The following is a 13325-nucleotide window of genomic DNA, read 5'->3' as shown; positions in this document are numbered from 1 at the left end:
GGAATGGCTGCCCAGGGAGGTGGTGGAGTCGCCGTCCCTGGCAGTGTTCAAGAGGCGTCTGGATGACGTGCTGCGTGATGTGGTTTAGTGCTTGTGGTGGCAATGGTGATGAGGAGACGGTTGGACTGGATGATCTTATAGATCGTTTCCAACCTTGTGATTCTATGATTCTACTGCCTCTATTATAAGCTACTTGTTTGTTTACCTTGCTATAGATTCAGCAATCAAGAATGGTACAGCAGTAGGCACAGTTCAGGTGATATTTAGAAGTTATTTTACCTAGACCTTAAGATGCTGCCTCCTCCAAGTTCTGGTATTTCATCCTCAAAACTCTTTGCTTTAACTGGAAGGAGTCCATCACCTCCAAGAGAGTCCTTACACCAAACCTCAGTGTGCATCACGGTACTTCAGCACACTACTCAACTCCTAGTTGAAACAGTTCCCCACATAGAAGTTGCGTAGCTCTCCATTAATCTAGAAAAATACCTAAAGAGGCTGCAAGATTGTTCAGAACTTTAAGAAGACATCAGGACGACAGTAATACTATAATGGCACATTAAAAGAGAATAAATTTGCACGAACAAGTATACACCAGAAGTGAGAAATAACTCTTTATTGCCTAAGCTGGAGTTCAACTGGCGTCTTCTAGTGTTCTAGCCTAGACTGTATTACAGAAAAGACAAAAGTCAGGGGCCACTATGGTCTATCAGCAGCTGATGTCTAAACCCTGGACTTCTCAAGAATGATTATCTCATTCCTTGAACAATGAAACTACATGAATTCTGCATGTTTCCTCAAGCACTTTTTTTTTTTTCCCCCAAGAATAACAGTTCTGCTTCAAACTACACTGAATCCTTTTCATCACTCATACAAAATGACTGTCAGAAAATAAGATAGGTCAAGAGCATAAGAGAGGAAACAGAAAAAAAAAAAATAATATATGTCACAGCCAATAATGAAATTCTAAATGAATTCAGAATATGTACCTTTACATTAAAAAGGAAAAGGGAGTAGGGGGGTTGGGGGAGGGGGAGGATTTTCTTTTAAAATAAATTGAGTCTCCAGCATCTACTTCATGTGACCATGGGAAATTCCTATCAAGTTAGTAAGCGCTGCCCCTCCACTCCCCTCGTGAGAGGCAGTAGGCCACCTCTGCTCTGGGCTGCACAGAACACGGGATCTCATCTGCTCCTCATACACAGAATCATTAGTTGGAAAAGACCAACCACTTTTCAGAGAATAAGTTTTCCATAACATCCAACTTGAACTTGCCACAACCTGTAGAGCCCATCATAACTCCTGCCCAGTCACCGTCACCTGAGAGAAGTGGCTGAATTCCCCTCAACTAAAACTCCTTTTACGTTCTAGCCTCCCCCCTTTATCCAGACTACACAGCCCCATTTCCCTCAGCTGCTCCTCGGAAGGCCTGCGCTCCAGACCACCCCTCACACACCACTTCCCCTTCTCCTTTTGACTGCTCTATTTCAGACTGCCGCTAGCCTTCTTGGCCACCTGGGCACACTGCCGCCTCTGGTTCAGATGGCTCCAAAACTAACACAACAGATGCCTTAAAAACCTTTTGCTCAGCCTTGAAAAAACACTTGGCCCGTACGGGGATCGAACCCGCGACCTTGGCGTTATTAGCACCACGCTCTAACCAACTGAGCTAACCGGCCTCCCTTTGGCACAAATTTACACCCTCTGACCCCTGCATCACATGCAGTCCAGAACAGCTGCTAATTAAAGCTATTTTCTGCTACTATCCCAATTCTTCTTAATGTGGCACATCTAGCCAAAAGGTTGGATTCCCATGCTCTAGCTAGACCTTTCACTATCCTCACAGCCCTCCTTTGGACAGTCTCACATAGTTCTATGTCCTTCTTGGATTGTGATACCCAAACATGCACACAGTGCAGGGGCAGGTGAGACCATACAGTGCAGGAGCAGAGTGGAACAACCCCTCCCTCCACCCAGTGGCAGTGCTGGGCCTGATGGACACCATGGTACAATTGGCCCTTCGGGCTGCCAGGGCACACTGCTGGATCACATTCAACTTGCCATAACATCAGATCCTTTCCAGAGAGCTTCTTCAGTCTCCTATCCCTCAGTTTGTAGGTTTAACAAGAGTTCCCAGGCACAGGTGGAGAATGTGGCACCTTCTCATTATTGGAGACTGCCCAGCTCTCTAACTTGTCATACTCACCCTTCGAGGACTCTTTGACCTTGAAACAGTCAACAGCTCCTCCCATTTTAGTGTCACCTGCAAACTTACATAGTACGCACTAAAAATTCTCATAATAACATGGGTATAGGACTCAAAAAGAATTGTCTGTAAAACACACTCCTAGGGAACCCCACTATTGACTGGCCACCAGCCTGTTGTAATCTCATTTACCATAATCTTGTGAGCCCGACCCATCAGTCAATTGCTCACCTAATGTATTATGTTTTTTTTCTACCTGTAAGCTGGACACTTCATCCATTTCATACCGTGAGAAATAGTACTGAAAGCTTTGCTGAAATCCAAAGAGATTACGGCTTCCCTTGGTCAACTACTTAGAGTAATCTTACCATAAAAAGCACTGAAGTTTGTTAAGCTGGACTTTCCCCTCTTCAGTTCACGTGTATAATCAAAGAATTTTAGGATGTTATAATCACAAAATAAACAAGAGAGTTAGGCAAAGAAGACTATGATAACAAAAGAGAATAAATAGAAGGCTTACCCCTATCCTGAGCTCACTCACAAAACACCAGCAGAGGCAATCTCCAGAAGAGATCCTTCCCTACTGGTAGCCAGCTCTTAAATAGGTCTAGGAGGCCTTCTAGAGATGCCTTCACCTGTGCTCCTCTGGCTGACTCATGGCTCGCCTCAGGTGATCAATCAGAGGTTCAGGCCGTGACTGAGCAGTTCCCATACATGTCAGCTGTGACCAACGGCAGCATTGTCCTTCAGGTGTTTTTCAATAATTTGTAGAATAATCTTCCACCATAATTTTGCCATGCAACCAATTGGAGCCTTCTTTTTTGCCTTTCATGAAAACTGAGTAAACATTTGCCAGCTTCCAGTTGGATGGGATCTCTTCAGATTCCCAAGAACACTGAAAAATAATTGAGGGGTCCGGTGATTGTATCAGCCAGCTCTTGGGTGTACCTTGGAATGAATCTCGTTGGGCCCCATAGATTTATATGCATCAAGCTGGAGCAGTAAATCCTGCACAGATTAGAAGTTAGCTGGGAGTTTATCATTACTACAGTCAGGATCCTCTATCTCAAGGCTCTAAAGGCCTCAGAACTCATCACTAATGTTGAAGACAGGCAGACACAAAGAAGGCATTAAACATCTCTGTTTTGTCTGCATCTCTGTTTGTGAGGCGACCATCTTCACCAAGTAACAGAACAACATTATCTCTAGTTCTCCTTTTGCTGTTAACACCTTTTTAAAAGGTTTATATCAGCTATGTAGTATTCCCAGATAACATCTGGGAAATTGAAGTCACCATAAGCACAACGGTGGCTAATCTAGAGGTATCTCTTAGTTCCTTAAAGAATAATTCATTGGTGTTGCCATCCTAGCTGCCATGACATTTTTTATTTGCTTGTCCCTTGCTCCTTACCCAGAGGCTCCCAAAAGTGCCATCACTAACTGTGAGCTCCACACAGCCCAGCCCCTTCTGCCTCATCTGTCCTCCTGTCCTGGTTTTATCAGTATTCCATATCACAACATCATATGCTGCTGTCATCCATCACATGGCAAACAAATATAAGGAAATACTGGTGGGAAGGTTCAATCTCTACTGCCATACCACCACCATCTGCCTCTGATACTGTGGGCCAGCATAATAAATCAGGAGGCACTGCTTTCAGAGGAGCCCTTGTAAAATATACAATACTATTACTGTATAAGTAACAAATCGTTTTGATTTTAATATTTTTCTAAACATTAAAAAAAGAGAGGAATAGAAACAAAACTGGTGGGATAATTGAATTGACCTTGATTTTGTGAAACTAACACATCAGGTTGCTAGATGGCAATGGCTGCAATTCTTAGAGAGGTCTGAAGGTGTTAACCAGAGATTTTTGATGAAATTTTACCCTTCCTGTACTTCATCCTTGACAACTGTTCACAAATGTGCATACTGCCAAAAAGCAATGACATTAATCAGATGTGACTGTGAAGGATATTTTTCTCTGGTAAATATAGGGATTATGAAAAACTGGTAAAAAGATACGATCAGATTTTTGAGTTGAATATTTTCTAATTGCAACTACATCTACATATGTTCCATTTGAACATTTGCAGGTCACGTATATATATCAGCTGAAAATGGTGTCAAAAACATAAATTGACAGCTTTTTTTGTTTGTTTGTTTGTTTTACAATCTTGAAACCTATTCTTAAATTCCTTTATCAAAGTTCTCAGAATGTACTGAGCTCCACTTGAGGGTGAATAATGAACAAGTGGAGAGCTTGTGCGTAAGAATTACGGGGCAGGCTAGCATAGGTGATACTGCTGTGGATGTTTACTACACTACCTGGTCACGAGGAGGAAGTTGATGAGGCCTTCTACAAACAACTGGAAGTAGGCTTGTGATCCCCTGCACTGGTTCTTACGAGCGATTTCAATCATTCTGCTATTTGTTGGATAAACAACAAAGCCAGGCACACACAGTCCAAACAATTCCTGCAGTGCAGGGAAAATAATTTTCTGATGTAGGTGGTGGAGCAGCTGATGAGGAGGGGTGTGCTAACTTGACCTACCACAGAAGGGCTGGTCAGGGATGTGAAGGGTGGGAGCAGCTTGGGATGCAAAGATTATGAGATGGTGGAGTTCAAGATCTTGCATGGAAAATGTAAAGCAATAAGTAGGATTGCTAGCCTGGACTTCAGGAGAGCTATCTGTGACCTCTTCAAAGACCTACTTGGAGGTATCCCAAGAGCATTAGAAGATAAGGGAGCCCATGTGAGCTGGTTGACATGTAAACACTAATTCTTCCAAGCTCAAGCATCCCTAAGAGTAAGAAATCAGAGAAAGGAAGCAGAAGGCCTGTATAGATGAGCAAGGAACTCATACACGAACTAAAAGACTAAAAGGAAAGAAGAAGGTCCATGAAATGTGGACTAGGAAGAATACAGGAATGTTGATAGGGCCCGCAGGGATGCATCAAGGAAGGCTAAGGCCCTCTTGGAATTAAACCTTGAAAAGGAGGTAAAAGTTTAAAAAAAAGTTTTTTTTTTTTTTTAAAAAAAAAAAAAAAAAAAAAACAAAGAGATCAGTGCTGGGTCCAGCCTTATTCGATATCTTCATCAGCACCTGGATGAAGGGATAGAGTCCACCCTCAGCAAGTTTGCAGCTGATACAAACCTGGAAAGTGTCTGACGCATTGAAAGGCTGTGCTGTCATTCAACAATGGATAGACTGGAGAGCTGGGCAGGCAAGAACCTGATGAGGTTCAACGAGAGCAAGTGTAGAATCCTTCTTCTATCTGGGGAGGAATAATCACATGCACCAGTACAGTTCAGGGGCTGATCTGCTGGAGAGGAGCTCTGCAGAGAAGGACCTGGATGTAATGATGGACAGCAGGTTGGCCGTGAGCCAGCACGTGCCCTTCTGGCCAAGAAAGGCAATGGTAACCTGGAATGAACTAAAAAGAGTGCAGCCAGCAGGTTGAAGGAGGGGATTCTCCCCCTCTACTCTGCCCTAATGAGGCCCCATTTAGAGCACTGTGTACAGCAATATATTCTTTGCTGTTCAGAGCACTGTGTTTAGCCAGTGTATCAAAATGCATAGGATTATTTGCCATCACTTGAGTCAGCACTGCCCTCCCAGTGCCCTGGTTTCCACTGACACAGCATCATTAGTGCACAGACAGTGTGGCTGTTGCTTCAATGGGTGCATACTCCAGGCCACCCCATAGGGAAGAGCTGCTGCCTTTATAGCACAGGGCAGGGGCGAGCTGCATTGCCAGCCATGCTGTTGTTGGCTAAGCCGTGCCTGGCTTAGAGCCATCCATCATAACACACCCATCAAAAAACTCTTCCTACCAGGCTGCACTTATGCCAATGAGTCAAGACTTCTAACTCTTCTTAATTGCTCCTCAAATGTGCCTTGTTGTATCCCACACTTCAAAGAGCAGGCTGAAGGATCTCACAAACACGCAGTACTTCAACTTTTGGTGTGCCATCCCATAAGTTTGGTTTTATCCCCATTCCCCCTCCACATCTAGTTTAAAGAGCTCCTGATCAGTTTTGCTAACTCCTGCAACAGACAAAAATCTGTTTCCCACTCAGAGAGAGGTGCTAACAATCAGACATCAGCAGGCCTAGTGTTGCGTTAAGAAACTCACAACTCTGCTGCTAATACCATATCCTTGGAGTCACATATTGATTAGCTGGGTCTGTTTGTTCCTTTCAGTGTTGTTCCCTGCTAATGGAAGGGCAGATGAAAACACAACCTATGCCCCTGAACCTTTAACCAATTGCCCCAAGGCCCTGAAGTGCTTTTTGATTGCCTTTGGAGCTCTTTTTTGCTACTTCATTGCTGCTGACATGACCAATAATAACCATTAATGGATAATAATCAGTGGGCCACCCCAGGTTAGTGAATTTTCTGGTAACATCTCTTGTCCAGGCTCCAGGAAAGCAGCAGACTTCCTTGGATATCCATCAGGTATAGTCAGCATATCAGGGCCTCTGCTCCCTCAGAAAGGAGTCACCTATGACAAAAGATGTGGTCGTGACATGGGGAACAGGCTGACAAGCCGAGGTAACCCCTCTAACCTGGATGGACTTCGATCCACATCAACATCTGCCTGTCTATCCAGTTCCATAGCCTCAAACTCATTCTATAAAGGCACCTGGAAATTTTTTACTCAGAGTGTGGTGAGGTACTGGAATAAGTTGCCCAGAGAAGCTGTGAATGCTTCATCCCTGGAAGTGTTCAAGGCTGGGTTGGATGGAGTCATGGGCAATCTGATATAGTGCCTAATTTAGCGGCTGGCAACCTCTGCCTACAGCAGTGGGGTGTTGAAACCAGATGATCGTTAGGGTCCCTTCAAACTCAACCTGTTCTACAACTGGAAATCCTTGTGAGCAGGATATAATTGCCATTGGAAGTGGAAGAGTGACAGCACCCTCCCTGCACACCCTCCAACATAAACTGCTGCACCACTCATTTACTGCCACACCACACTCTGCTTGCCTACTCTCTTTGTCATGAAACCTTTTAGTTATAAGTGAGAGTGTCACTGAAGAAATGCTGTGCTTTAAACTGAGCAGCTCGTTGTACTAAACTCCTATAAGCTATTCTGACCAGCAGTATCAAAATTTTTTGTTCTGAACACAACTGTGAGAGCAAAATTGATGGTGTGTGACCCACAGTGGTTTGCCTCTGACCCCCATTCTTCACCTCTTCTTTCACTAATCCCAATTTTAATTATCTACAAATTTGTACTTACTCAAGGCTAACACTTAATTTATCTACGGAAATTCAAATCATCCTGTGTTAAAATAAAGTTTCTAAAAAGGACAGGTTTGTCAGCCTTAATGAGATCATTATTATTCATATTAAGTGAGGTTGAAAATACATTAATACCAAAATGCTTCAAGAGAATCAGAAAGAGACAAAGCACTACTTGCAGTTAGGCTTGCAATTTGGGACCGGTTTGTCACACAAAAGAAAACGTTTTCCAGCTGTACAGAATTCCACTCTAAAAGATATACAAGGTATCCCAACTGTATTTCCTGACAAAGAACAGCCTAACAAACTAAAATAATAGAAGCTTTGAGGTTTTCTACCAGCCCTTGAGAGGGAAACAATACAGAAGGGCTCATACATAAAAGATTTTAATGCCTTATGTCTTCTTTTAGCATTGAACGGCAGAGATAACCATGCCATATTTATAATTCTTATAGAATTTGGACTGGAGAGAGTAAGTAAACAGACTAGGTTTGCTCTTAGAACCACAAACAGAATCACTGAGGTTGAAAAAGGCTTCTAAGATAATATAGTCCAACCATCAACCCACCACCACCACATGCCCACTTGCCATGTCCCCCAGTGCCAAACTTACAGGTTTCTTGAACTCCGCCAGGGGCAGTGACTCCACCATCTCCCTGGGCAGCTTATTTCCTAATATCCAACCTGAACGTCTCTTGCTGCAACTGAAGGCTGTTACCTCTTGTCTTATTGCTGTTAGCTGCGAGAAGAGGCCAACCTCCAACATGCTACAACCTCCTTGCAGGGAGTTGTAGAGGGCAGTAAGGTCCCCCCCCAAGCTTTATCTTCTCCAAACTAAATGAGCCCAGCTCCCTCAGCCGCTCCAACCTGTGCTCCAGACCCCTCACCGGTTTCACTGCCCTTCTCTGGGCACACTCCAGGGCTTCAATGTCTTTCTTGTAGTAAGGGACCCAAAACTGAACACAGTGCTCGAGGTGAACTCTTTTCAGTGACAGACTACAAATTCACTTAAGGAATGCTCTAAATCATTGCAGACGATAGAAAATGCCTAAAACCTGCAGGCATGAAAAGGTACTTAGATAACTACAACGAAAGATACATGTTAAGCTCCTCAAAAATCTGGACAGCGGATTAGGAAATGAGACAACTATTCCTAAGGAACTTCAAGAGAGAGAAAAGGATGGTAATGGGTCTGGAAGGAACAGCAGGAGATGTTTTTAAGAGTAAGCAGCAACGGCAGATCCCAGTGAGGAGCATGGCCGTGGGCTTGAGGCCAGGAAGTAACAGCCGTCACCAGCCTGAGGAAGAGAACAGCTGCAGCTCCAGACGCCTCTTTTTCACTCCTCTAGACCCCACTTCGTTGCCTCGCAGCCAGCCCAGTCTCTGATTAAGCCTCTTTCCCGCTTTAACAGCGAACCGAAAGCACTCTCGTTCCCTCCGCCCCCCACGTCCGGAGATGCCGGTTTCACGTTCCTTGTCTGACAGCGCTCCCTGCCGGCCGGCCGCCCCTCCCACCTAAAACGATACCTTCCGTCTCAGCCAGACAGCCCGCAGGCACCACGCCAGCCCGGGCTGAGGCAGAGAAATGCAACCTAGAAATCCGCTGTTGTGGCCCTCTCGAGAATAAAATCGGAGGGTGAGAAGACCACAAGGGAGGCGGTGTGGGAAACAGCAAGTTACAGCCAGCGCCGGAGAAACCAGGGCTCCCTTCTCACAAGTGGAGCAGCCAGCAGCACTCAGCAGCTCTGGGAGAATGGCCCTGGCAAACAGGGATGGATTGTGGTAATGTTGAAGTGCACTAGTGAAGTGGAAAAAAAAAAATCCCACAAGGTTTAAAAATGATGAAAGATGGAGTTAACACTCAAAATAAATACCAAGACAGCTCACAGAAATGCTCTTACTGGAGGATTGTAGGTGTCTGGTGTCAGCCTGGGCAGGCATGTAGTCTATTCTTGAAGACCTCCAGTTGCAGAGTGCAATTGCTCAGGGAGCACTGAGTCCTTCTTCCCATCCTTTCCATCTTAATAACTGCCAGTTCCTCCTGCCCCCTTGCCTATGTCTCTGCTGCTGCAATTCAGGCCCATCAGGTCTTGGCTACCCACCGCAGAAACAAAGCAGGTTGTTTCCCTCCTTTACAATAGTCTCCTGCAGATTTAAAGACATGCCCTGAGTCTACAAGGAATGCTGTTTTCTGAGTAAAACCACATCAGTTCACTCTGCCCACTGTCACAGGTCATGTTTTCCAAGCTGCCAAATCCTTTCTTGGTGCTCTCCTCAGAGATTTCTCTGGGAGATGCACATCTACCCTGGAGTGCTCTGTGCAGGACTCTACGTACTTTGGCAGGAAAGACAAACTGCTTCACTCATCTGATGGACTAGTCTGTTACTATACACTCTAGAGTAAGATATTCTCCTATTTTTCTTATGCCATAGCATACCAACTGGTACGCTGCTTGTGATGCATACAATCATAGAATCACAAGGTTGGAAAGGACCTACAAGATCTGGTCCAACCATCCTCCCCATCACCATTACTACCACAAGCTACTAAGCCATATCTCATAGCTCCTCATCCAGATGCCTCTTGAACACTGCCAGGGACAGTGACTCCACCACCTCCCCAGGCAGGCCATTCCAGTGGCATGATGACCTACATCCTCTACTACAGTAATGGACTAGAGTTATACTCACCTAATTAATCCCCCATCCCACTTCTGTGTGATTCATAACTCCTGCTCAAGTGAAGTACCTCACACTTGTTCTGCTGAATTGTATTTTGTTTCTTCCATCCTATTTCTCTATCACACACAGTTTTCCTGATTGCTCAAGCTTGTTTCACCTTTCATGTTATCTCTAGTTCTTGTGAGCCCAAGAAATTTAAACATCTAGCAGTAGCAGGTTTAGCAACCATCTTCTAGTTTTTAGCCACCACTGTCTCCAGAATGTACTTTCCAGAAATCCTTCCAAAATAAAAATAAATGGCAGATAGTCTGAATTCAGTTTCTGTCCATTTCTGAACCAATTGTATTGCTGCTTCCATCTGAGACATGCACTTTTCTAGCTCATAGTCAATTTCGTCTCGACTCAGAGATGGCCTACATGAGCTCTTGAGGCCCTTCGACATTCTGCCATAGAGCTTCACAGTGGTCTTGTACATTGACGCTGTTCAAGAGATGATACACAATACCACCTGTACATTACATCCAAGCAGTTTCGTGATCAGAAGGGCTCCAATATGAAAACTGTCTAAACATTCCTGAAACACATTCAGGGAATGTGTTTGAAGTCCAGCAATTAAAATAAATGAGAAGAAAGAAGGGAATATTGTTTCAGAAATGCTTCAAATAAATAAATAGATAGATAGATAGATAGATAAATAAAAATATATCGGTCAAAATTTACTCACTTAAAACTCAATGCTCCCAATGCTCCATTCAATCCATTCAAGACATTTGCTTCCCCTTTCTCCTCAGCTGTTACCCACTTTCAGGAAAGGCTGAGCTCAGAGAATTAAATTTTTGATGTTTTAGTGTCCAGACAGCTTCAGCATAATTCCACTTGCATAGCCTAAGATGGTTTAGGGCTTAGGACCATTACTAGATGCAAAAGAATCAAACTTGCTCTGCAGGAGCGTCTTCATAAAGTGATCTCCTTCCAAAAGAGGCACCCAACTACCAGCCCTATGTATGGTATGTATAGTAATGTGCAGTTCTAAGTGGGACTTGTCTTTTTGTTGTTGTTGTTAACCTGTTTCTTCCAGCACAAAATTTGAAAAGCCTTTACCAGAACTAAGATTCTAATCCAAACATTCCTTGTGCCAAGAAGCAGCCAACACTAGAGATAGTTATTCACTCAGACTCTAAGTACAAAGGATGGCCAACCACATGAGGCTACAGGTAACATCTTGAAATTTCCTTTAAGGAACATGAACCTACCTGATACAATCCTTATCTGTTTCTACACAAGTCAAACCCAGCTGTTTAAAGACTACGCTTCTCACATCACAGCTGAAGCTTTGCATTTTGATCCACTCTTTACTCCCACACCCCAGTACTGTAAACCAACTTGCAGCAGGAAATTCATAACAGATGTTTCTGAACTTCACCATCACTTTTCATTTTGTTAAAAGTGCTCGATTGTTTTAACTTGACGGTGCTGCAAGATATTAGGAGCCAGGTAAAGGTTTTTGTTAAAAAACAAAACAAAACAAAAAACCTTTTCAGCTGACCTTCTAGTGCTCTAGAGTTCAACAGGAAGTTTGGTAATTATAAGGCAAAGGACTCACAGTAATAGCAAAGTCAATTTTGAGATCATTTTCAAGACAGTACTACAGCCATGACTTAGAGCTATCTGGCTGCATACAGGTTCATGGATCTGTGCATTGCTGTTCAATATGCTCAATAAACCACATTATACAGAATACTGCCTGTGTTAATTTTTTATGGTGATTGTGAGAAACCAGTAGTACTAATGTGACTGCAGATGTAAAACTGGTATAGTGCCATGAGTTCTGAAAAGAGTGTAAGTATACGATTTAATTGCATATCTTGCAGAGGTTATGTACTACCACCTACGTGTGTATTAAAAAGACAATAAAAATGCTTCTGAAGAGGAGTTGTTTTGCATGGGCAATAGCCCTTTCTCATAGCAGTCTTACTTTGATGGATATTACAACAACAGATCCATTGCTGTGGGTGCTTTTACTAACAGTTAAATATACCAAATACAGTCAGCAGTAATTATATACAGTAAATGGCCTTTTCACAACCTGCTATTATGATTACATTCACCCACCATAATAAATAATCACAACAGACACCCAGAGCTTGATCCTGGCACATAAGCCAACCATGCAGGGCAGGCTCATAACTGGTTTCAGCAGCTGGCTAAAGATCTTCCCAGAATAAATGGAGTGCTCTCGAAGTGATGGAAATTCAAAACTGATGCCTGCCTCCCACTATCTAAAACATATGGGAAGAGAGTCAGCAGGACACAGTACGTTGAGAACCCTGTATACAACTCTGGTAATATACTCTTTAGCTTGAGCAACAACAGCTCCCAGTACTCAGCATGAAGTGACCGCTCATTATATTACTTCAGTTCCGTTTTCTGTGTGAAGGCTTCTGAACTTATGTCTCAAGGAAGAAGTTAATAACTGTGAGCTTAGAGCAATATTCCAAGTAGGTTTATTTCCACAGTACATATCACCCAACCAGCCCTGCTTTTGAGAAAGCATCCCTTGGCTCGGGCTGATAAGGGCGTTCATCTTAGCAATAGTTAAGACACCCTCATTGCAAACAACCTTCTACTCAAGCTCCTTTGCCAGTATTTACACAGTAGGACAATAACAGAACATGCTGAGAGTACATCACCTTAAAATCATAGAATCATTAAGGTCGGAAAAGACCACTGAGATCATATAGTCTAACTACAAACCCATCCTCGCTATGCCCACTAACCATGTCCCTCAGTGCCACGTCTACACAGTTCCTGAACACCAACAGAAATGATGAATGCACCACTTCCTTTGGCAGCTCATTCCGATACCTCACCAACTTCTGAGAAATCTTTCCTCACATCCAACCCGAACCTCCCCCACTAATAAAGTACATTGTTAGTGTATACTTTGCAGTGAAGCCATTTTCCCCCTATCTTAAGCGCTTCTCTTTCTTCCTACATAGGTGGGGTTTGTTTTTTATCTTCCCCCCTGTTATTTTGTTGGCGTGTTGTGTTTGTTTGTTTGTTTTGGGAGGGACAAGGGGGGGGTTGTTGTTACTGTCTTTTTTTTTTTTTTTTCCTCCATATGAGTGCCAACAGTTGAAGTCCAACACGGGACTTGTAGCACACGGTTCGAAGGCACACACTCACC

General features: G+C 43.6%; 1 protein-coding gene and 1 non-coding gene across 3 annotated transcripts in view; both read right to left on the bottom strand.

The window, feature by feature from the left end:
• ZPLD1 (zona pellucida like domain containing 1) overlaps positions 1–13325 on the bottom strand; it is a 105674-nt gene that overhangs the window by 71069 nt on the left and 21280 nt on the right. The window lies entirely within an intron of this gene.
• On the bottom strand, positions 1603–1676 carry TRNAI-AAU (transfer RNA isoleucine (anticodon AAU)). Its single transcript has one exon. It is a non-coding gene; the product is annotated as a tRNA-Ile (tRNA).

This window comes from Tympanuchus pallidicinctus, unplaced genomic scaffold (genome assembly GCF_026119805.1).
Source record: "Tympanuchus pallidicinctus isolate F22 unplaced genomic scaffold, pur_lepc_1.0 scaffold10, whole genome shotgun sequence".
Taxonomy (NCBI): Eukaryota; Metazoa; Chordata; class Aves; order Galliformes; family Phasianidae; genus Tympanuchus; species Tympanuchus pallidicinctus.
Note: the sequence above shows the minus strand (reverse complement) of the source record. Positions and strands in the feature narration are given on the sequence as shown.